Source organism: Pipistrellus kuhlii, unplaced genomic scaffold, assembly GCF_014108245.1.
Source record: "Pipistrellus kuhlii isolate mPipKuh1 unplaced genomic scaffold, mPipKuh1.p scaffold_m20_p_2, whole genome shotgun sequence".
NCBI lineage: Eukaryota > Metazoa > Chordata > Mammalia > Chiroptera > Vespertilionidae > Pipistrellus > Pipistrellus kuhlii.
Window position 1 is genome coordinate 104,767,635 of NW_023425515.1, and position 24,086 is coordinate 104,791,720.

General features: G+C 39.0%; 1 long non-coding RNA gene across 1 annotated transcript; it reads right to left on the reverse strand.

Annotated features, from left to right (window-relative positions):
* Positions 1-1,402: 1,402 nt before the first annotated feature.
* On the reverse strand, positions 1,403-23,324 carry LOC118723880. The gene is made up of 3 exons (XR_004989400.2): positions 23,183-23,324; positions 18,282-18,286; positions 1,403-1,415 (listed from the first exon to the last, which is right to left on the reverse strand). It is a non-coding gene; the product is annotated as an uncharacterized LOC118723880 (long non-coding RNA).
* Positions 23,325-24,086: the final 762 nt, after the last annotated feature.

A 24,086-nucleotide genomic window follows, 5' to 3' on the forward strand; every position in this document is an offset into this window, starting at 1 on the left:
ACAAATGTCCTCCCTTCTTGGCCTCTAACCACCTCTACCTCAGCTCCACTGCCATGGCTTTATGCAGAAGAATGTCTAGATTTGTCTCCCAGTCTAATTAGCATATTACCCTTTTATTAGTATAGATTGAGGCCATGTACACTGGTTGGGGCTAGCTGGTTTGTCCCGAAGGGTGTCTCAAATCAGGGTGGGGGTCCTGCTGAGGTGCCTGGCCAGCCTGGGTGAGGGGCTGAGGTCTGTTTTCAGGATGGCCATACCCACTTCAGGGTGGAGGTTCCTGCTGGAGTGCCTGGTCAACCTGAGTGAGGGACTGATGGATGTTTGCATGCTGGTCAAGCTCTCCAGTGGGGACCCTCACCACATGGGGATGTGGCCAGGCTAGGTGAGGGGCTGAGGGCTATTCTCAGGCTGGCCACACCCCCTTCAGGGTGGGGGTCCCGGCTAGGGACTGTTTGCAGGCTAGCCATGCCCCCTGGTGATCGAGGCTCCCAGTCCCTCCTTTTTCTTCTTTTTCTTCTTTTTTCTCAGCTCCTCCTTGAGTGGAATCCAGGGCTGGCTGGAAGCAGGTATCTGGGATTTATTTATCTTCTATAATTGAAACTTTGTTACCTTGAGTGGAGGCCAGGGCTGGCCAGGATGGACAGAAAACTTGGCTTCCTCTATTGCCAGGAGAAACCTAAACATCCTGCTTGCTCCAGCTCTGTGGCTGCTTCCATCTTTGTTGGGTTAATTTGCATATCTGCTTCTGATTGGCTGGTGGGTGTAATGGAGTGATGGTCAGTTTGAATGTTCTTCTTTTATTAGTGTAGATGATATCTGTGGGTGAGGTACCTGATATTCAAGCCATTCAATAGCCAACACTATTTATTCATAAACACTTTATATTATTTTTAAGTTGTATTTTATTTTAGAAAATCATTAACATATAATCATGCCTATACTGTTCCATCATAGAATCCTTTCAGTTGATAGTCTGAGTAATATTAACTCTAGAATTGAAAAACATATTTTAAAAAACTGTACTATATAGGCAGTTAACTTGAATAATCTCTCATAATTTCTTTCAAGAAAAATAATCAGGTAAACTTAATCAAGACTCATTGACTTTTTCATGATGAACATCTTCAACTTTGATACACTTCTCTACATGGAGTCACCAAGTCCATATTGAAGTTCTGCGTCAACAATCACGTCTTTGTAAAAGTTAATTTAAGTAAAAGTCTCACCTGGCTTCATTATTTTTAACAGTGTATCTTTATTTACTGTAGCTCATTTTAAGGAATCTGTGCCTAAGTCCCACCATCCTGCCTCATCATTTTCAAGCAAATAACCGAAACCAAAATATTGTGCGTTTCTCACAACACAATGCATTGGCAGAAGAGACTGGCCATTCAGCTTTTATAAGTTTCTCATTACTCAGGATGTCACTCGTGTTTTATATAGTCCTACTGACTTATCAATGGAGTACTTTCTAAGACTTGCCTTTGAGCTTCTGAACACATTTAAAGACGTTAAGAAAATTGGAACATGTTCTTAATGTCTGTTTGCCTGTATATACTCATTCTACATTTTTACAATGAGATTAAGTACTTTCTAACATTAGATCACCACTCTCCTGTGCTCAGATGTCTAGAGAAACAGTGCATCACAGTGGTTATCTACAGAATTATTTCAGGAGAATTTAACAATAGGAGGAAAATCATTCACAAAGTCTCATCTAAAGCCATTCAGAATATTTTTCTAAACTTCCTTAGGATTTGTAAAAAATTGTGTTTTTTTTTTTTTTGTTTTTTTTTTTACAAATCCTAAGGAAGTTTAGAAAAATATTCTGGGGGGAAATGACATTTTTCTCTATGGCTACTATAGTTTAAGAAAGCTGTATTAGTTGGGGACATAGAAGGAAACACCTGGCATACCCAAATTAGCATAATTTGAGGTGGGTTCTTTGCACATACCTTAAATATAGCATTGTCATTCTGTAGCATGATTATTAGATCACTAGAAGCCCGGTGCACGAAATTTGTGCATGGGGTGGGAAGATGTCCCTCAGCCCAGCCTGCACCCTCTCCAATCTGGGACCCTTCAAGGGGTGTTAAACTGCCCTCTCACAATTGGACAGTCGGACATCCCTCTCACAATTCAGGACTGCTGGCTCCCAACTGCTCGCCTGCCAGCCTTCCTGATTGCCCCTAACTGCTCTGCCTGCCAGACAGATCTCCCTCTAACCACTCCCATGCCAGCCTGATTGATGTCTAACTGCTCCTCTGCCAGCTTGTTTGCCCCCAAATTCCTTCCTCTGCTGGCCTTTCCCTAACTGCCCTCCCCTGCAGGGTTGATTGCCTCCAACTGCCCTCCCTTGCAGACCTGGTCCCTCTCAACTGCCCTCCCTTATAGGCCTGGTCCCTCCCAACTGCCTTCCCCTGCTGGCCACCTTGTGGTAGCCATCTTGTGTCCACATGGGGGCCATCTTTGACCACATGGGGACAGCCATCTTATATGTTGGAGTGATGGTCAATCTGCATATTACTCTTTTATCAGATAGGATAGAGGCCTGCTGCATGGGAGGGGGCCAGCTTGTTTGCCCTGAAGGGTGTCCCAGATCAGGGTGGAGGTTTCCTTGTGGTATGGGATGGCCTGGGCGAGGGGCCTGTGGTGGTTTGCAGGCTGGACCCTCCCCTTAGGGACCCAAGCAGAGGCCCTGGTATCTGGAATTTATTAATTGAAACTTTGTAGCCTGGAGCTGAGCCAAGCCTCCTGTTTGCTACATGGCTGCCACCATTTCTGTTTGGATTTGTTTACCTTCTATAAATGAAACTTTGTATCCTGGAGGCCTAGGCCAGCCAGGGTGTGTGGAAAGCTTGGCTTCCTCTATTACCAGGGAAACGCAAGCTTCTCAACTATTCTCTGTGGCCGCAGCCATCTTGGTGGGGTTAATTTCCATAATTGCTCTGATTTGCTGTTGGGCGTGCCTGGTGGGCATGGCTTGAGTGGAGTGATGGTTAATTTGCATATTACTCTTTTATTAGGTAGGATATCAATTTCCTCATTTAGGACTCTGTATCAGTTAGAGAAAAAAATAATATTTCAGTTATGTAGGTATACCCAGAATCCAGAGTTCTTGGTTTTGAGAACTTCTTGTTATTGAGATAGATTAGAATTCTCTGTGTTTGTGTTTTTAATTAATTAAAGAGCAATCAACATACAAATCAGTGGATATATCAGAATTGTGAAGGAAATTTTCAAACAGTAAAGCATCTAGAAAACGTTATTTCTTTTCTTTAGGTATATTAATGTCCAACAGGAGAGCAAGCTGTCCATCCTTGACAAATTATAGTAAGAAACAATAACAAATAGTAAAACAATTGGTAAGACTTATTGAATAGTTGGTTGTTTATTACATGACTTATATGAGTGTAATCCCTAATCACCATCCTATAAGGTAGGTGGCATTATTTCAATTTAACAGATAATAAACAAAGGCTGACTTTTGTTCAAATGCTCCTAGCTAGTATAGAGCCACTAAGCTTTGAACCTAAGCCATCAGATGCCCAAGTACTACAATAGATAAAACTTGGTACAAGGGAAGGATGTGTTTCATGGTTTGAATGAACTGCAAAATCAGAGTATGTGAAAGCTTTAGATGCATAGAGGAACTAAATGTCTGTGATGTATTCATTTCTTTTTGAGATGGGGGCAACACCACTGGGAAGAAAAGAAGGTGACCCAGGCAAATCCAGGACAAGGTTAATGACATATTCTAAGAAAGAATGAGCAATATTTGTTAGTAGTAGAGTTATATCTATGGGATGTTTGCATTGGGATGTATCTGGCTGCATAAATTACTTATAATAAGGAAGTCTATGAATTTATAAAACACAACTCCCTGAAAAAATGTAACTTTGAATATATTTTGCCCTTGCTGGTTTGGCTCAGTGGATATAGCATTGACCTACAGAAATATACAGTGGTTATGGATACATAAATTTGTGAATGTAATTTTTATTATTTAAAATTTTACATATGTCTCCTTTTTCATGAATATAAGTAATGCTTTTGAATTTTAAGTTTAAAAGGACATTTTAATTTTATATACATAATGATTCTTTCACATCATTGATGTTTATATCTTTTCCCCTCATCTTTCCTCTTTGAAATTGATAAACATAATTTTTAAAGAAAAGAAAAGAGGTTAAAATGAACATTTTGAGGATTCCTATTTTTTTTTAAGAAGTATTACAGCTTATGGCAAAAGACTGGTGTAAAACTGAAACAATGTTAAACTCTTCAGATTAACAGTATGCTTCAGTAACATGATCCAGGCCAAAGAATAACCAGAATCTCTTGAAATTGTACCCAAAAATAATCCTTTTTATAAAAATATATTTTATATGTCTTTTGGGAAATGCAATAAATATAAATTATTTGAAAGTTATTAATGTATTCATTACTATAGTTTTGCTTTTCTTTCTGACTTTTAGGAAATTTGTTGTCAAAGTCAATTAGCCTTGTGAGGTTCCAGTCAAGATGTTGGCATAGGTAAATGCTGTACTTGAATCCTTTCATGACCACATCAAAACAACAACTAAACTATGAAACAATGATCATTCAGAACCACCTGAAATGAGCTGAATGGAAGTCTTACAACAAAGGATATAATGAAGAAGCCACATTAAGATTGGTAGAAGGGGTGGAGACACAGTACAGGCTGGTCCTACACCCATATGTGGCAGTTTAAAATTGGGAGGGATATATTGGCTATGGAGGCCCTCTTGAGGAGAAAGGCCCTCACACCAGGCCCCCGATCCTAGGGTCCCAATTCTGGGAAGGAAAGTAAACATAACTGCTATCAGTAAAAACCAGCATAAAGTGTGTCTAAGTGATGCACAGGCTCCTAGAGACCCAGGAATTTCCTCTTAAAGGGCCTGAGCATTGACTTACTCAGATTTGGTCCCTCTAAGTTCTAGCACTGGAGTAGCAGCTCAGAAAGGTGCCAGGGTCCTATGGGGAAGAACGGATTTGTCTGGCACCAGGGCAAGAACTCAAGGGAAGCTTTCTCCCAGAAAGAAGTGTTAACTCAGGCCACTGTTTCTTTTCTGAGATTTACCCCTAACAGAGTCAGCAAATGTGTACCTGAGTTTCCATCAACCTGGCTCATACTATTGGCCCTGCCCTGGTGATCCCCTGAAAGCTTGTACTATGCAACTTGTGGTCTGACCAAAGTTATTTTTCAGAGGCTTTCCCATTAAATGACCTACCTTGGTTCATACTTTGTGCTTTCCTAAAAGCCTCTTAATCAAGCAGAATTTGGCCTCACTATGGACCCTACCTCTTTTTTCTTTTAAATTTTTAAAAATATATTTTTATTGATTTTTTTACAGAGAGGAAGAGAGAGGGACAGAGTCAGAAACATCAATGAGAGAGAAACATCGATCAGCTGCCTCCTGCACACTCCCTACTGGGGATGTGCCCACAACCAAGGTACATGCTCCTTACCAGAACCGAACCTGGGACCTTTCAGTCCGCAGGCTCTATCCACTTAGCCAAACCGGTTTGGGCAACCCTACCTCTTTTTAAATGGCCACATGTTTAGCACTGGCTGCAGCCAGCCTTTGTTTGAAACTTGGCCTCTCCTACGTACATCCAAGCCCAGCACAAATTTACAGCAATCTGCAGATCATTTTGTAGCTCATTTCAGGTGGTCCTTGGCAGAGCCAGCACGCCCAGCAGAAAGTGTTAGACCACATTGAAGCACTGTCCAACCTCCTCTAAAAGGGACACACTCAAGAGGTGAACCCAGACTATTATTTTATGAAATTGTTTATATCTTGTTACATGATTTGTCTTCCTTGTAGGAATTAGTAACATTCACATCCTGCTGCCCCTATGACTCTTCTGGCTCTCTGGGTATAGCTTCTTGCTTTAAATTAAATTAAATCTCTCCTTGGTCATAAAACAAAATTAGAAGTTAGTGATTGTTTAAGATTATATTTTCTGTAGAGGTATAACATTAGCAATTCCTATTATACCCACTCATGGGTCTAGAGTAGATGTCTCCTAAGGTTCTTTGGGTTTTCATCTGGATTCATTAAGAAAATATTTCTATTTTTCAACACCACAAGGGAAACAGGATAAAGGATCTAGAATTGCCTCTTTTCTAATAAATCACAAATATATTTTCATTTTTCCTACTATCACTGTTGAATTTAGTCATAAGATAGGACAGACCATAGAATTGACTCTGCATATCTTATAGCATAATGACAGGCCATTCATTATGGCCTATTTATTACAGGCCGTTTTTATGGATCTAGGATGTAGCCAAAAGAACTGGAAAATGCAAAAAAGCAAAAAAAAAGTTCACTAGAGGTTAAATGACTCAGGCAGAACATAGGGACGACTTTGCCTACCATCTTTATAAAAAGGCTGTGCAGATCACAGAGCAGAGGAGCACATTATTAGAAAACATCTAAAAAAAAAAAAAAAAGCAAAGACTCATTCAAAAGTGACTTGGAAAATATTTTCTTTGAAAAATTCTTTGTTATATGAGTTGATATCTATTTTTTTTTGAGTGGTTAGACTTTCAGGTTCTCACCCATCGTGGTGTTTTCTTAGTTTAATTAACCTTATGATGAGCCACATTGGACACCTGTGTCCTCTGCGGGATACAGGATAGGAGGTCTAGCTTACTAGCAAGGGCGTCTGTCATTAGCATTTTCTTCAGTGGGACAGTCTTCACAAGACTCCACATAACCATCTGTGATCTGGCTGCTCTGATTCTCCAGGTGATGGCTCATGTGTCAGGAAACAAGGCTCACATTGACCAAGTAAAGGGAGTTCCCAGCTTAGAAGGTCCCTGTACTTGAAGAGTCAACATCTTTTGTAACAACTCCATAAGCATAACTTCCAAAGTCTCTGTAAGAGATATAACCATTATAAAAGTCGCATGATTGGAGGAGCCCAACACCATGATTTCCTATACGGTGTTCATGCTTCAAGAGCAATTTTACCCCAGAAAATGTAGATTGTAGCACAATCCCATTTTTACCCAGATGTTGGGAGAACACAGTTAGAGAATTAACTTGTAGTTTAATTCTCATACAGAAGAAAAAAGAGTTCCTTAACCTTTTACTCAAGTCAGCATTTCCCAAAGTGAGTTCCATGAAGCAGCTTCTTCCTAAAAGGGAGGGAGGGGGACAAGTGAGAGGGAGAAAGTGAGCGTAACAATAAAAAAAGGAAAAGATGGAGAAAGCAGAAAGAGAGGGAGAAGGAGAGAAAAACATCTGTATAAGAGATGCCTTCAGCATGAACCTCAACTGTGGAGGGGAATGTACCATTGGCAACCTAGGTACCTGCCCTTTAGCTGGAATCCAACCTGGGACCATTTGCTATGCAGGCTAAAGTTCTAACCACTGATCAATAAGCCAGGGATAGTTCTTTTTTTTTTTTTTTTTTTTTCCAAACCAGAAAAAAACCATAAGGATGTTTGATAAGTATCTGAATTCAATTGTGAAGAAAATGAATTTCCATGCATAAATGATGCCATAGAATTAAAGATGTCTTTGACTTCCTCAAGAATGCCCACTTTTATGTTTTAAATATAAATTTAATGAACAAATACACTAAACAGAAAAGACTTCTTCTAGTATATTAAATGGGTTGATTGATTCCAGGAAGGTTAGTGTTGCTACTGCTTTTGATATTCTCACCAAGAGCCAGCTATGAATTGAACTCCAAAAAGACAGGCAGTATGGGGAAACATGCTCCATTCCTCTTACTGATGGACCAATACAAAACTAGAGTCTATGGCTGCATATTTCAAACCTTAATCAGTAGGAAAGTCTGAGTCTTGGCACAAATAAAACATGGGCTGTAAATTAGCCATAAAAAGAGCACTACACCATTCAGGATCTGAGTCTCAGTCTAAATTTACAAGCTGTTTGCAAAGCCTCTGAGACTAATGGATGAATAAAATATTCTAGACAACTAGTAAAATACGTATTATGTATGACTATAAAGTACAGTAGCTGACTGCTCTGATTGATGAATGGTGAATTACTGTTAATGCTTGTAATAAATGTCACAGTATTTCACTGAGTCAGGACTTTGTATGGTGTCCCCTGGTTTAAGAGCTATGGATGGAACCATGATTAATTGATCACTGGGAAACATTAGAATTCTGAAAGTTTTTGAATAAAAGCAGGACAACCTTTTATATGCTCCTAAAGAGAGAGCCATTCTCTCGCTACCTAACCCTACATGGGTCAGAGATGAAGTTTTCTTCAACTTCTCAGTTCTGAGATCACATATAATATGATCATGATTAAGGTAACCCAAGCCTCTTTTAAACAAGGAAAAATTTGAATATTTAGTTGCCCTCATTCATTAAAATTTCAGCCATGCCCTGTGTGGACCAGTTGGTTGAGCATTATCTTATGCACCATGAATAATGCTTTGATTCCCGGACACATACCTGGGTTTCAGGCTTGATCCCAGTAGGAGATGTGTAGGAGATGATCAGTTGATGTTTCTCTCTAATTGACCTCTCTCTCTAAAATCAATAAAAAACAAGCTCAGGATGAGAGTGGGATCATCAGTGAAGGGCTCGAGCCAGTCCAGACAGAGATGTATTTACTATTCAAAGTCTTTTAATATCTTAAGGAGAGTCCCAACAGCCCCAGGCAGAGTCTAAGCAAAATCAAGTCAGTCCTCAGAAAGGTGATTGAAGGTCACCAAGGCTCCATATTCTGACTTGTCAAGAAGGTCCCTCTGAGAAAGTAAACTGCAATCTGAGACCTGAAAGACATGACAGATCACTATAAATGAAGGCATTTGAGGATAGGGTAGGTGGAAGTTCTAAGCTGAAGGAAGTGTCCACAGAGCAGTGAGTTCAGTTGGGGTGAAGTACAGTTTGTAATTGGAGGGAAACAGACTCAGAGGAAGAGCTGTAAGGAGAATTGAAAACTAAAACAAAGGAAAACATGGGCAGGGGTGATTTATTCATTTTCTTCTCATCCTCCACAAGACCCCAAATGGGAGACCTGCTGAAGGAGGAGGCAACAGGATGAAAGAGAGGGACATTAAGCACCATTTGATTCCAGTCATAAGTTCTCTGACATAATAAACAATGCCATGTCAGTTTTCATATAATATTTATATATGATTAACAGTAATAAGTAATAGTAAATAATTAATAGTATACAATTAACAATAATTTGATATACTTTGAAATCATTTCATGCCACTGAGCTAAACACCACAGACCCAGCAGAGAGACTATAATGACATTGGTTCCTAGAGAATGTTCCCTCCTTCCCTCTCTACCCCTTCCCTCTTACCTTCTCCCTACCCCTTCCCTGCTTTGGTGTCTTCTGCAATTTATTTTAACCAGCATTTTTCTATAGTCCCTAGAAAAATATTCTTATTCACTGATTAGGCAAATTTCTTATTCCTTCAAATTTTCCCTGGATACCTGTCAAGTTGATTATCTGAAGTCATCATATGTGACCAAGTGAACATAAATACAAAACTCACATTGCTAAAAAACAAAACAAACAAACAAAAACATGCATTCAGACTATGCCTTATAAAGAGGATATAATTGCCTATACCCATATTGTTTGTAAACCTACCAAGTCATGGGGAAGCATGGAACTTGGTTGGAATGTCTGTAAGGAGGATTCTCCAAAAGGTTGGGGGACTCCGAGGGGACCTTGCCAAAGGCAGCAGCTCCTACCTTGACTTTTCCAAATAAATTCGATCCCTAGAGTGTTTTGCTAGAAACTCTATGTTTAGTCTTTTAAAATCTGACCTTGTAGAAGCATATACTTTCTCAAGATACTTACCCTGCTGATTGTATCTAGAGATTAATTTTAATTCAAGCTATTATGACAATAAAAGCCTAAGAAGGTAGGTGAATAGGACTGATATTTGCTTTTAAAGCAAACTAATCCCTTAGCCTTCTCTTTCACAGAAAGGAGTGTCAGAGTAATCTGTTCATTCATCATTCAGGGTTTGCTGGTCAGTCCCAGCACTAAGTATCCACTAATTCAGTTCTCTTTTCCACTTATCAAGCTGTTTTCTCTTCAGCATTCCTGAGAGCCCTAACTATTCCCTATGTCCATAGACATTTCTAAAGCTAAAATCAATAGCCAGAGAGAGAAAATCATATCAAGTTACACATGGAAGGTATCTTGCATATTAATCTCAAACCCAGCCTCAAATTTTACAAAAGAGAAGAGTAGAATTCAAGAAAGCAAATGGTTCATATGAACTTTTACTGTGAGGTGGTGGAGGAACAAGGTCTAAATTTTGTGACCTCTCCTCCAATCCAGAATGAATGATGGTGGTTATACAACTGACAGTATGCCCACCTAGGGTGGACCACAGACAAGGCAGGAGTGTGCAAGCTCTGAAAGCCAAGGCTTCCCTTTGAGGACTCTCAGAAAGGCCATTAGACACAGTAGAGGTTAGAAGGTAGGCTTTTCAGAAATAGAGAGTAATTTTTTAATAGTTTATAGTCATATTATGTTATTCTACTATTCACTCATCTTTGCATCTTTGCTGTTTTTCTGGAGTATGCACATTCCTGCACTGATCAGCTATGTGCTGGTGGCAATGAGATGCAAAACAGGAAACCACAGGAGAACACTGGAATTTTTACTGTCCCAATTTTATCTAATGGCAAGCAATTTAAAACAGTACTACAAAAAACAATATTGAGCACATTAAGGAAAACAATATTATTTTCAACTGAATTTTTAAGATAAAAAGTGATACCTCAAAATAATTTATGACTTGAATATGATCTCTGAAATATTTCTCTTATACCCCCAGAGGGTATGAATTCATTGTCCTATGAAAGGGTTTGAAGGCAAAGTACAGTTCAGGATAATTTTAAACTTAAAAAAAATTAAAAATAAACAATAGCTGGTATGAAATACTCTGGTTAAACAAATACTACCCTAAATCACATTTCATTATGTACCACTTTGGATCTTCAAATTATAAAATATCGTTAATAATCATAGAGATGCAAATTAAAAGGACAGTGAGATACCACCTCACACCTGGCAGAATGGGTGCCATTAATAAATCAATGAACAACAAGTTCTAGTGAGAATGTGGAGAAAAAGGAACTGCTGGTGGGAATGCAGACTCGTCCAGCCACTATGGAAAATAGTGTGGAGTTCCCTCAAAAAATTTGACTCAATGATCCCACTTTTAAGAATATATCCTAAGAAGTATTAAACACCATTCAGAAAGAACATATGCACCCCTATGTTCATGGAAGTTTTGTTTACAATAGCTAAGATTTGGAAACAACCCAAGTGCTCATCAGTAGATGAGTGGATAAATAAATGAATAAATAAAAAAGCTGTGATACATTTACACAATGGAATACTATGCAACTATAAAATAGAAAGATCTCTTACTCTTGTAGGGACCTAGAGAGTATTATGCTAAAGCGAAATAAGCCAGTCAGGGAGAAAGACAAGTATCACATTATCTCACTCATATGTGGAATCTAATGAACAAAATAAACTGACAAACAAAATAGATTCAATATCATGGAAGCTTGCAACAAACTGATGGATCTTAGAGAAAGGGGGGAAGAAGGAAGATGTCAACTAAAGAACTTAAATGCATTGAATCATAACCCATGGACACAGACAATAGTGGGATGAAGGCATTGGGAGAGGACAGAAGTGGGGAGGAGGGGGGTCAATTGAGGGTAAAAATGGGACATCTGTAGTACTTTAAACAATAAATTTAAATTATAAAACTGTATAAATTTAAGAATCCATGCATTTTGTAAACATTATAACTGAAAAAAATCTCTTTTCATTTGCTTCATAATTTCTTCTGCAGATTTGTCAATCTGAAATTCTATAGCAGTGCTGAGGGAAACCTTCCCACCTTCAGTCTGACAGTGGATCTGTCAGCCACTGTCAGTCCTCAGACTGCAAAACGTCACACTCATGAAGAAGTTTCTTGAGGTGTCAGGGAATGATAAATAAAATATTCTCAGGTTTTTCTTTTCTTAATTTTTAAAAACACATTGCTTCCTACAGAGAATACACAGTTAAATTTTGAGGGAGCTTTTTTTATTCAAGTTGATTGATTGTACTTCTAATACATCCACATGATTCTAAATTAATAATGAATGCCCACTATGAATCAGACACTGTGCTAGACAGCTACATACTCTGTTTCACTTTACCTTGAGGCTTTGAAGTTTTTTAACTGCATAGAGTTTTTCTTTATAAAAGGCTTTGAACCCATGTAGCAATACATCTTATTGACATGTACGCTACTATAACTAACATACTCTCTGTTTAGAAGAATTCAAAAGTAATTTGATTATGGAATACAAAACAAGAATGAGGACCTGGCTGGCATTGCTCAGTGGTTGAGCATCAACCTATGAACCAGGAAGTAATCATTCAATTTCTGATCTGGGCATATGCCTTGGTTATTGGCTCAATCCCCAGTGTGGAGCATACAGAGGGCAGCTGATCTCTTTCATCATTGATGTTTCTATCTCTCTCTCCCTCTCCCTTCCTTTCTGAAATCAATAAAAATACCCTCACAAGACAATAGTAATTAAGAAAACATGACAGAAAATCTGTTCTCTGGGTTCTTCTTGGAAAAATAATAGGCAAACTGTATTTATAGTAAAGAAATTCATGCACAACATAGTACTTAACAGAGAGAATATGCAGTCAAGCCTTCTCTGATAGGCCAATATGCCCATGGCTTGGTTTCAATAGTCATGTTTTGAGAGCTCAGCTCAGCTACTTCATGGTATTGCTTCCTCAACATCCATTTTATTTGGCCAAGTGGCCTGCAGGGATCTTGAACTGACAGTGACCCTCATGCCAGCACACACCTAAGAGAGCAAACTGCAGAGTCATAAGTCAATGTAAGTTTCTCAATGACTTCCCCAACAAACTTTGGATTAACCATCTTCCCTGCTTCCCAGGCCTTTCCATTTTTGCACCCCCTTCAATAAGACACGTGGGAGATGTCAGAATATAATTTATCCTTCTATATTTTCTCCCACAGAAGTTTGTGGGAGAAAACTCTTTGGGTTTGAGTTGACCAATCAGGCCTCAGCCCTAGAACCCCAAAGTACTCAGACCCAGGGACATAATGTGCTCCAGATCCTATTTTTCTTCTTGTCTGTATTCTGCCTTGACTGCCCCTTGATGTGTGTCATCATCTACTTTCTTCAGGAACTTTCTATTGTAACTTCTCTTGTTGGGTTAATCCCTGGCTAACCACTGGCCAGCCTGTGCTCTATTTAACAAATGTCAATTTAACAAAGTCAAAACAATATGGATTCCAGATATCCTCCTGGATATAAAGCTACTAAAGGGGAATACTGAAAATAGAAGAGAAGAAGGTGTAAAATGTCTATCCTGAAAGGGGAGTTCAGAAGAGGTAGACACCATGCATATGAACGAACAAATCCAAGCAAATCCAAGCATAGTTCAGAGGACTCAGGACAGGTGACACTCAGTGAAAATCTGCTGCTTACCATAGAAAACACAAGAGCAAAGGCTGTATCATTGTTGTGAACCCTGACTACTAGCACAGTTAGATAGCTAGAATACACAATCCTGTCTCATTGTTGTCATAGCAAATGGTAAAATATCATTAGCAAAGGAATGTTTAGAACAGATATGAAGTTACTTCTTGGAAAATGTATTAGACCAAACAATCCCATTTTTATAAACAAATTCATGTGACTTTTCTGATAACACAATTACCTATTCCAAGGCCCAGCTCAGTGAATTTTGTTTATAGATGAGGAATTGATTCCCTTAGAATAACAGATTTAACCTAACTCTGCCAAAAAAGGATCAAAGTTATTACTTGAAATTTTTATAGCAAACAAACAAACAAACATGTGGCACTTTTAATTATTCATCATTTAATAATTTAAAAAAATTACTTATTGAGTGTTTCCATGTCCCTGGGTATTGTACTGGGTTCTCAAGCTTTATGAATAAATAATCAGACCAAGATACTACCTATGGGAAACTTACAAACTTCTGTGGGAGAAAATATATGAAGGATAAATTATATAGTGATGTGCCATGTAATAATTAATGAAGCTGGTGGCATTCAGGGGCACCTACCTTTAAGTGAGAGAAGGGAATCCATGATCAATAAGAATGACATTGAAGGGATGAACCTAAAACTGAGACCTAAGGCATAACTTGGAATTCTCCAGAAAAAATAAATTATGCACAAAGATACATTAATGTGAAAACATAAACTTATTTTTCTGGGACCAGTAAATAAGTTCAAACAACTGAAATATATTGGATTTATAAAAGTAAGGGCCAAATAATAATTATAAAGTTGGATAAGCAGCAGTGATCCCAGATAATGAAAATTTTTTTTATATTGATAGATAGCACAAGCAGGATCCTGTGGCTAAGGGAAGCTGAGATGCGTAAGAACAGGATCACATTCTCATTTCTATATCAGTAGCTGCATGGATGATGGCATAGAGGGAAAGAAGCTAGAGGCAAATAACTGTAAAAGGATGGTGAGATGCTCCAGAGAAGGAGAGGGTGCTGGCAAGAAAGAAAGCAGCCATGGAGTGCAGAAGCAGATAGGAGAGGCCTTAAGAAGACACAATCAACCAGGCTTGCTTTTCAATTGATTTGTGTAGTGAGAAAGAGAACAAATAAAGAGGAAACAACATAGACAGTACAAACTTTTTACACCTAAAAACTCTAAGGTCACAATGCATAAAAGTTTGCTATGTTGCAAAGTGACACTTTAAAGAAAATATAGAAAAAATAAATAAATTGATTTACTAGGTGTACTGGTTAATAATGACTGATTTTGTAATCAAAGAAAAACATGATAATTACAAGAGAAATGTCAAAAGTGCTTTATTCAAAGTAATGTCCATAGCTAACTACACATTTCACCATCTTTCAGGTAATTTATGGATACTGTCTCAAAAGACCTTTTTCTTGTTTTGAGGCAAACCATTCAGAGAACCAACTTCTTGATATGTTTTGAAGTGCTGCTCAGAAAGTGTGTGTGCCATCAATCAGAACGAGTGGTAATCTGAAGGAGCAAGGTTTGGTGAATAGATGGGTTAATACTTCCCAGGCAAGATCTTTTAACGTGTCTTTAATTGTTTTTGAAATGTATGATGGTGTGTCATCATGAAGCAAAATTGTCGTGTCTTCTGGTCTTTTTACAATCAAAGTGTGGTTCAAATTGATTATTTGTTGTCAGTAGCGATCAGTATTAATAGTTTCATCTGGTTTTAGAAGCTCATAATCACCACACGTTCCTGATCCCACCAAACGTGGAGCATTGCCTTCTTTCCTTCTTCCCAAAGTGTTTTGGCCTTGCTGTGGATGTTGATGGTTGACCTAGATCAACCTATGATTTTGTGCATTTGGGATTCTCAAAATAAATCCACTTTTCATTGCCAGTCACAGTTTTTTACCATTGAAGCAACATTTTATTGATGACTTTTCGGTTTTCCATTTGTCTTTCATTCAGTTGATGTGGCACCCATTTTCCTTTCTTTAAAATATATCCCATTGCTTGTAAAGGATCAGAAATTGTTTGTTGAGTAATCTTTAATCTTTCTCCAAGTTATTTTTGAGTTTGACACACAACTTCAATAATGCTTGTAATTGTTGGTCTTCAAACTTTTTCAGTTGACCTGGACGTTCTTTGTCTTTCACACTGAAATGATCGCTTTTAAAGCATTTAAACCAGTGTTCACAAGTATCTTGAGATGGAGCATGTTCATCATATACTTCCCAAAGTATACGATAAGTTTTTCTTCAAAATAAAGTAATGAATTAAAATTTCCTGCAAGCATGTGGAGGTATTATTGATATGAGAAAATGCTAAGTAACTGATTTACTATCTGAAAAGGGATTTACTATCGGGGAAAGGGAAGGAGGAAGAGACTGAACATAAACTGTGCACCTATGGATGAGGACAATGGGGGATGGGGAGGGGGCGGAGGGTGGGGTGGGAACCTGGTGGAGGGGGTAAGAAATGAGGAACCTTTGTAATAATATGAATAATAAAGATTGATTTAAAAAAATAATAAATAAATAAGTAAAATAAAATTTCCTGCAAATGCTTTTTTTTGGGGGGCATGGAATTTGACATTTTAAGTATAAAAATATTTATTATGTTAATGTTTCAGAAAATTTAACATATGAAGTTTTGAAGCTTACTGTCAATACAACAAAATATAATACACATGAAATCACATACATATCAACATATGTGTAACTCTATTAAAAAATCTCATTATTATCTGGTACACCTAATATTAGAAAATAAGTGTCTGGATAATAACTAAACAAAACTTTAAATTTAAAAATTAGAAAGGTGATGTAGTCTCATTTGTCTATTTTCTCCTGAGTTAGTTTTGGCATAGAAGATGTATCCATAAGACTGCTCTCATTCAGACACCAGGCTTAACCTTGAGGTTCTCTGGGACAACCTCATTTCTGATCAACTAGATACAAATTTGGGGGTCCCATTTATGTTCAACTAGAGGCCCAGTATACAAAATTTATGGACTGGGGAGGAGGTGTCCCTAAGCCCAGCCTGTACCCTCTCCAATCTGGGACCCCTTGAGTGATATCCAGCTTCCCTATCACAATCCAGGACTGCTGGCTTCCAACCGCTAGCCTGCCTGCCAACCTGATTACCCCTAACCACTTCCCTGCCAGCCTGACCAATGCCTAACTGCTCCCCTGCCAGCCTGTTTGCCCCTAACTGCTCTTCTCTGCCAGCCTGGTCACCCCTTGGTCCCCTCCCTTGCCAGCTGGTCACCCACAACTTTTCTCCCCTGTAGGCCTGGTCTTCCAACTGCCCTTCCCTGCAGGCCTGGGTCCCCCACAACTGTCCTCCCCTGCAGACCTGGTCTCCTCCAACTGTCCTCCCTTGCAGGCCTTATTACCCCCAACTGCCCTGCCTTGCAGGCCTGGTCCCTCCTAACTGCCCTCCCCTGCTGGCCATCTTGTGGTGGCCATATTGTGTCCACATGGAGGCAGCCATATTTGACCACATGGGGGTGGGCCATCTTGTGTATTGGAGTGACAGTCAATTTGCATATTACTCTTTTATTAGATAGGATAATTCACTAGAATGAAACTCAGGAGTGTGGCAATCTTATGACTATGGTTTTATCACAAGAAAAGGATACAAATCAGGACCAATTAGAAGAGATGCTTAAAATGAGGCCTGGAGAGTCCTGAACACAAAGCTCTGGTGTCCACCTCCTGCAGAATCTGAGCACATTGCCTTCCTCAGCAATGTGCAACAATACACACAGGATATAGGCAGCCAGGGAAGCCCATGCATCTGCATTTCTAATGAGTTTCTAACAAACTTTGGTGTCAAGAGTTTTTTTAGTGTTTTATTTCATAAGCACGATTGACGAAACCATTGGATGTGATTAAGTGAAATCTTTTTAGCCCTACTGACTTACCCCATAGTGGGGTTCAAAATCGCAACTTTCTAATTATGGACTTTTCAGCTGGACCAGCTCAATCCTAATTCATCTCCTTCTCAAAATCTATCAGGGCCCTTTCAGAATAAGGAAGACACTATATCACTCAAGAAGTCCCAAGAATTGAGAGGCTGTTTACCTCTCAGGAACAGAAAATGTAGGTTCTACAAAGCCTTAATTACACAGGACTGCACGCAGTCAAACCTCTGACAACCTGCTAGTAAGTGTCAGATTAAGTTGCCCAAATTAAACATTGGTAAGTGGCATGATTATAACTTGAAGAAAGGTGTGTGTTTCAGATATAAACATACAATGCTCACAGTAATTATGTTTTCTAATTTATATTATCTTCTAATTGCAGTGAAACTTCATCATAAGTTATTAATAGAGTAGGTGATATTTGAGGTCTAGGTGAAGAGGGGAAGGTACAAATCTTGTGAATTATAAGTTGCCTCTGCCAAGACTTCAACTAAATTTCCTTTTTTCAATTATTTGTTTCCTATTGCCTCAAAGGATAAATATTCCTGTCCTTTTATTTTTATTTATTTTCTGTTTGGGCAACTCTAAGTACACTGCAACTCCTTAGCACATTTTAACTGCCATCGTTATCACCAGAACCACAGTTCCTTATCTATTTCACTGCAATGTGCATGTCAGTGAAGCCCACCTGTGATCTGTGTTGAGCAGGGCCTTCAAACATAGAAGCAGCAGATTCAAGAGCTAATCGTTATGAGTGGCCTATATCTAACAGTGACAGCACAACTTCTTCTGTGTAATTATGTACCATGATAAAATAAAGATAAATATAAAGAAATAATAAAGGGTAATATTTATTGTGTACTTATCATACTATTTTCCACACACTTTCTATATCTTACCCCATCTAAATATCACAACCACCATAAAAGGGAACTACTATTATTGTCTTCTATTTCAAATGAAGAAACCAGGAAATCATGTCAGACAGTTTAAGAAAATTGTCCAAGTAGCATATCTTATAAATAACAGACCCAGGACTTGAACCCATATGATGTGGGTCTGGAACCTATACCCTTAGCCAATGTATCTGCTGTCTCAAGTACTATCAAGACCTCATGTTTCCATTATCACCTGCAAAGTAATTAACTTCATATTTGTATTAGTTTATTTCACTCAAATAATTCTCTGTGATGGAGAGGAGTCCATATGAGGAAAAAACATAGTAAAAATTGAATGCAAAAAGTTTAATTGTTCCTTTGATATTTCTAACAGCTAATATGGGTACAGTGCATCTATTATTACCTAAAAAGGTTCAAGTGAATGCCCTATAATCAGTCCTAGACAGTGAGGTACACAAGGACAGTGCCTGAATTGCTGTTGCCCCCTTTTCCATGGAGGACTCATTTTAAGACCCCCAAATCTTATATATGCTAAACTTCTTCCTATACAAACACACTTATGATAAAGTTTAATTTATAAATTAGGTGCAATAATAACAACAATAGCTAATAGAATAGAATAATTATAACAAGTATACTGTCATAAAAGTTATCTGAATGTGGCATTATTAAGTAAAATAAGGGTGACTTAAACAAAAACACTAGTTCCACAACTGTGGATCTGATAACTAAGACACTACTGAGACATGGTGGGGAGAACACACAGTGTGAATAAGCTGGACAAAGGGATTATTCCTATCCTAAGTGGATGAAGTGGGATTGTGTGCAATTTCATCTCACTACTCAGAACAGCACACAATTTAAATCATGAATAGTGTATTTCTGAAATTTTTCATTTAACATTTTCAGAACATGGCTGACCATAGGTAACAACCCTCAGAAAGTGAAACTGCAGATAAGGAAGAAGAGTACTGTGTTTCCATCTTGAATACTGCTATTTCAGAAGGTCTATGAAGAATGACTTTGTTTTAATTACAAACAACATTATAAGCATGAAATGGGCTGTCTGTCTGCTCAGGGTGCCATAACAATTACTGAAGCCTCAGTGACTTACACAACGGCCACTAATGTCTCAGTTCCGGAGGCTGGAGTCCAAGATCAAGGTGCCAGCTGACTTAGATTCTATTTGTGACTTGCAGATGACTGCCGTCTCCTTGTGTCCTTTCTGATAATATCTCTTCTTCTGTGGACACTAATCCCATCATGAGGTTGTGAGGGCTCTCTTTCACAACCTCATCTCACCCTAACACCCCCAAAGGCCTCCTTTCCAAACACTATCACACTGGGAGTTAAGGTCTCAACTTATGAATCTGAGGATGGGACACAAGCACTCAGTCCATAACAATGGTACTTTTCTGTAATCCTTGTACAGCGGTTTTTATATTCCCAGTGAGATGTGGATGCCAAGGATGCAGTAGGGCTGTCACTGAAAATAATCTAGGGGCATTCACACATCCTAAACTGACAGGATATCTGCATTTCCCTCTGTGGGCTCAGGAGGGTCAGATGATAATTTAAACATTTAGTGCCTCTTAACCTGGAATCTGAGGTTTTTGGTTGATTTTAGAAAGTGGTTGGAACATATTATTATACTTTATTGGTAGTGAGCATCCTGCTCTCTGTGAAGTTTGACAAGGAGACTGCATATAAAATGTAACTCCCTGTAACTCTTTCAAAAAAACACTAATGTGTTCATATCATAAAGAATTTAGTTGTACACAGCCACAGAGTTTTATTAGCAGCCGTTCCTGACAGGTAATCTTTTTGTTTGTTTAGTAAGTCACTGGTTTATTGTGAAGGGATATAACTCAAGAACAGCCAAATATAAAAAATCTTAGGGCAAGGTGTGGGGAAAAGGCATAAAAGCTTTTATGCCTTCTGTAGGTACAACACTCTCCCCGAATCTCCACATGTTCATCAACCTGGAAACTCTGCCAACCTCATCTTCTTGGGGTTTACAGAGACTTGCTACATAGTTATGACTGATTGGCTATTGGTCATAGATTCAACCTCCAGCCCTTCCCTGCTTTCTGGAGAACAGGACATTGGAGTGGTACTGATCAGGATTGGTACCATTGGCAACCAGCCCCCATCCTTATGTGCTTTACAAATGTCACCTCATTAACATAAAAAGACACCTCCCACCTTCCCCTACACTTAGGAAATTCCAAGAGTTCTGGGAGCTGTGAACTAGGAATTGTAAAGGAAGACCAAATATATATGAAAATGTATTTTGATCAATGGTATGACCAAATACTGTATGTATTTTTTATAAATCACAATATTGCTACTACCCATCACCCAGTTTAAACAATGTTTAACATTTTACTATTCTTTTCTTTTCTTTTTTTTATCCCCACCAGAAGATGTTTACTGATTTTAGAAAGAGAGGAAAGGAGAGAGAGAGAGACACATTGATGTGAGAGAGAAACATTGATTGGTTGCCTCCTGTATTCTCTTCAATATGGATTGAACCCTCATCCCAGGCATATGCTCTGATTGGGAATCAAACAGTTCAACCAACTGAGCCACCCATCTAGGACAACATTTTACTACTCTTGTTTTATCTATACTATTCCCACTTATCTCCCTCCCTGGAATATTTTAAGATATACCTCAGCTAACACATAGTTTTATCATTTTATCCATAAAAACTTTCAAATTTGTAAGTTTAAAAATATATAATTACAATACTGCCAGGTAATTAAAAAAAATCCTGTGAATCTGTGCTTACATTATCAAACCATGATTTTTTCTGCTAATTATGGTACTGTATTAACTGTTTGCTTCAGTCCTCATTTAAAGCTCACATCTGGTGTGTCAGCCTATGCCAACCATGAGTTTGTCTCATTAAATAGAAGGATATCACAAATCTGTAATGCTGGTACTATAAAAGTCCCCTGAAGGCTGGCCTGGGAAGCGACAGCTAGTGCAGCAGAAGCAGCTTGTGTGCTTCTCTAAGCACAGCAATCAGCTGAGTGTCCCATTCATTGGTATTAACAACTCCAAGTGTTTTAAGCTAAGTGGAGGGTTCCCTTACATGCGCCTGGTTGAAAATGCTGAATCAGAGCCAGCCTTGCTTCTACCTCTCAGGAAGGTGTGCAGAGGCTTCACAACAGGGCCTAGTAATCTGATGTGTGGACAGGGTGCCCTCAGCTGCCTCACCATCTGTGCTCCCGGGCCCTGCTGAGTGAGGCCACACCCAGCTGAGATCACTACTCAGTGGGTGACACAGACCAGGATGTACAACTCAAGCCGAAACAGCATGCAAGTACAGCTGTATGTGGACTCACCATCCTGTCTATTAACTATAGGTCCGTTGTCTCAGCCAGCGTCATCTACAGAATGTCATTCATTTCAGTCAAGAGTGGGCATCATTCCTAGCTTACACTCAGAGGGATCCTTTGGAGGAAGTGGTCACCAGTTAGTCATTGGGAGGGATTTCCTGTCTTAATGTTAGTAAAGTGAATCATTTTCCAGACACAGACAAAAAGACATCCTCACAGTGTACTTGATGAAAGTCAGGATGGCCCCTTGATGGGTCTGGGTCACCTGACAGCTGCTAACCTTCTCAAAGAGGTATACAGACAACTTGGCTTGTTGGCATGTGTTTCTAAAAACACTTTTTTAAGCTTGAAGCTTCAGTTTTGGTTTACACATAATACATACATAACCATGTGCTCAGGAGATTGACTGGCACCCCATACTCTTGAAATACGAACACTTGCCTGACAATGTGGACAGGAAGAGGGCATTTTGTTACACTAATGCTGATGTTTTAGTGCAAATGTAGATTTTTGTGGGCTCACACTGTCCTGCCAGAAAAGTCCTGGGCAAACTCGATGGTGTTGGCACAGCTAAGAGTAGCCACATGTAGCTCTGTCTTTAGGTCAGTTGCTGGAAGGGGCAGTTTGGGGACAGCACCCATGGCCATTTTTGGTGCTCTGCCATGAGGGGTGCACCTGCTCACCTATGCCTTGGAAATAGAGTCCTCAATTTTTTTCATGCAAATATGAGTGCCATATAGAGTGACTGGGCCATATCATCTCAATTATATCTCCCACACCTCAGAATGCAGCCTCTCTGAAGTGTGGAAAATGGCTTCTTGCTCTGTGCAGTTCAAATTCAAAGGGAGAAGCCCTCAAAGCTATAACTTATAGTCATGACTCCTAGTTTTCTGTGCCATGTGTGGACCCTAGCATCATTCCCACTGTGGTTCGCTGTCTGTAAGGATGCTAAGGTGCTCACTTCTTAAGCTGAATATGAACACAGGAAAAAAGAAAGAAAGAAGGCTCAGAGGTCAGATGTTGTATCTGAGAAGGAAATAATGGGAAGTAAGTGAGATCATTTGTGCTTGGGAGATTTACCTTCTGCAGAAGAGCCTAATTATCCCAGAGCTTTATTGGGGGAAGTTTTAAAAAGTAAACACTGTGTTTAACTGAGCTACAGATATAACCATATCTGGAGTAGTCCTTATAAAAGCACCTTTAGCTGTATCCAAGAGGAAACAAGTGAAAAAGCATGTCTCCTGGGTGTTTGCTCTCAACATGAGGTAAGATATGCTTCTATTCTGCTTATAGGGATAAGGTTAGAAGAATTTTGTCCTAGATATGTTTAAGAATAAATTTCAAATTTTCCATTAGATTTTTCTATTGCTACAAGTGGACGAATCTTTACTTATTGAAGGACATATTTTTTTTTCTTTTTTTTTCTTTCATTAAACTGTTATTTTAATGGGTCTCAAAATTCTGTGACAGATTTTTGGTTATGTTGTTTCCATTAAAAAGTACTGATTTTAAAAACTAATAACTTAAAAACTGCCACACACACAAAAGAACCAAATGGTCCACAAAACATTCTCCTTTCTTGAAGGACATATTTTTAAACATATAAAGTAGGACTAGAACTTACTCCTAGGAGTGGAGGGGGAGCATCCTCATGTAAGAAGGACTCCGAAACCAGTTTGGCTCAATGGATCCGAAACTGGTTTGGCTCAATGGATAGAGCGTCGGCTTGGGGACTGAAGGGTCCCGGGTTCGATTCCGGTCAAAGGCATGTACCTTGGTTGCGGGCATATCCCTAGTAGGGGCTGTGCAAGAGGCAGCTGATCGATGACTCTCTCTCATAGATGTTTCTAACTCTCTATCTCTCTCCCTTTCTCTCTGCACAAAATCAATAAAATATATTAAAAAAAAAAAGGTGGAGGAAAGTATCATAGACACAGCTGGAGAAGCAAGAGATGCTTCAGTACCATGGGGAGACAAGGCTCAAAAGAGAGAGAGCCAGGGAGTAATGCTGGGTGAGAGTGAGTGAAGAACTACCCAAACTTAGCTTTCCATGATGAGGTCTTTCTCTGACCATGTCAGACTCCATTCTGCATTTTCCAAATCTTTGGAAAGAAACCACTAACATGTAGCCTTGTAGCAGAGCTGCTAAGAGAGAAAAAGCAAATGAGATTAATGTCCAGCCTCCCGGGGTGCAGAATAAGCAAACACTCCCCTAACATCGTCCCTGCCCCTCGTTCCCTCACCAGGTACTCTTGTTCCCAACCTCCTCTCAGTTTTGCAAACACAAAAACCTTATGCTTTGCTTAGGGCCTGTGCCATTTCCTAGCCCTTCATCAGTCA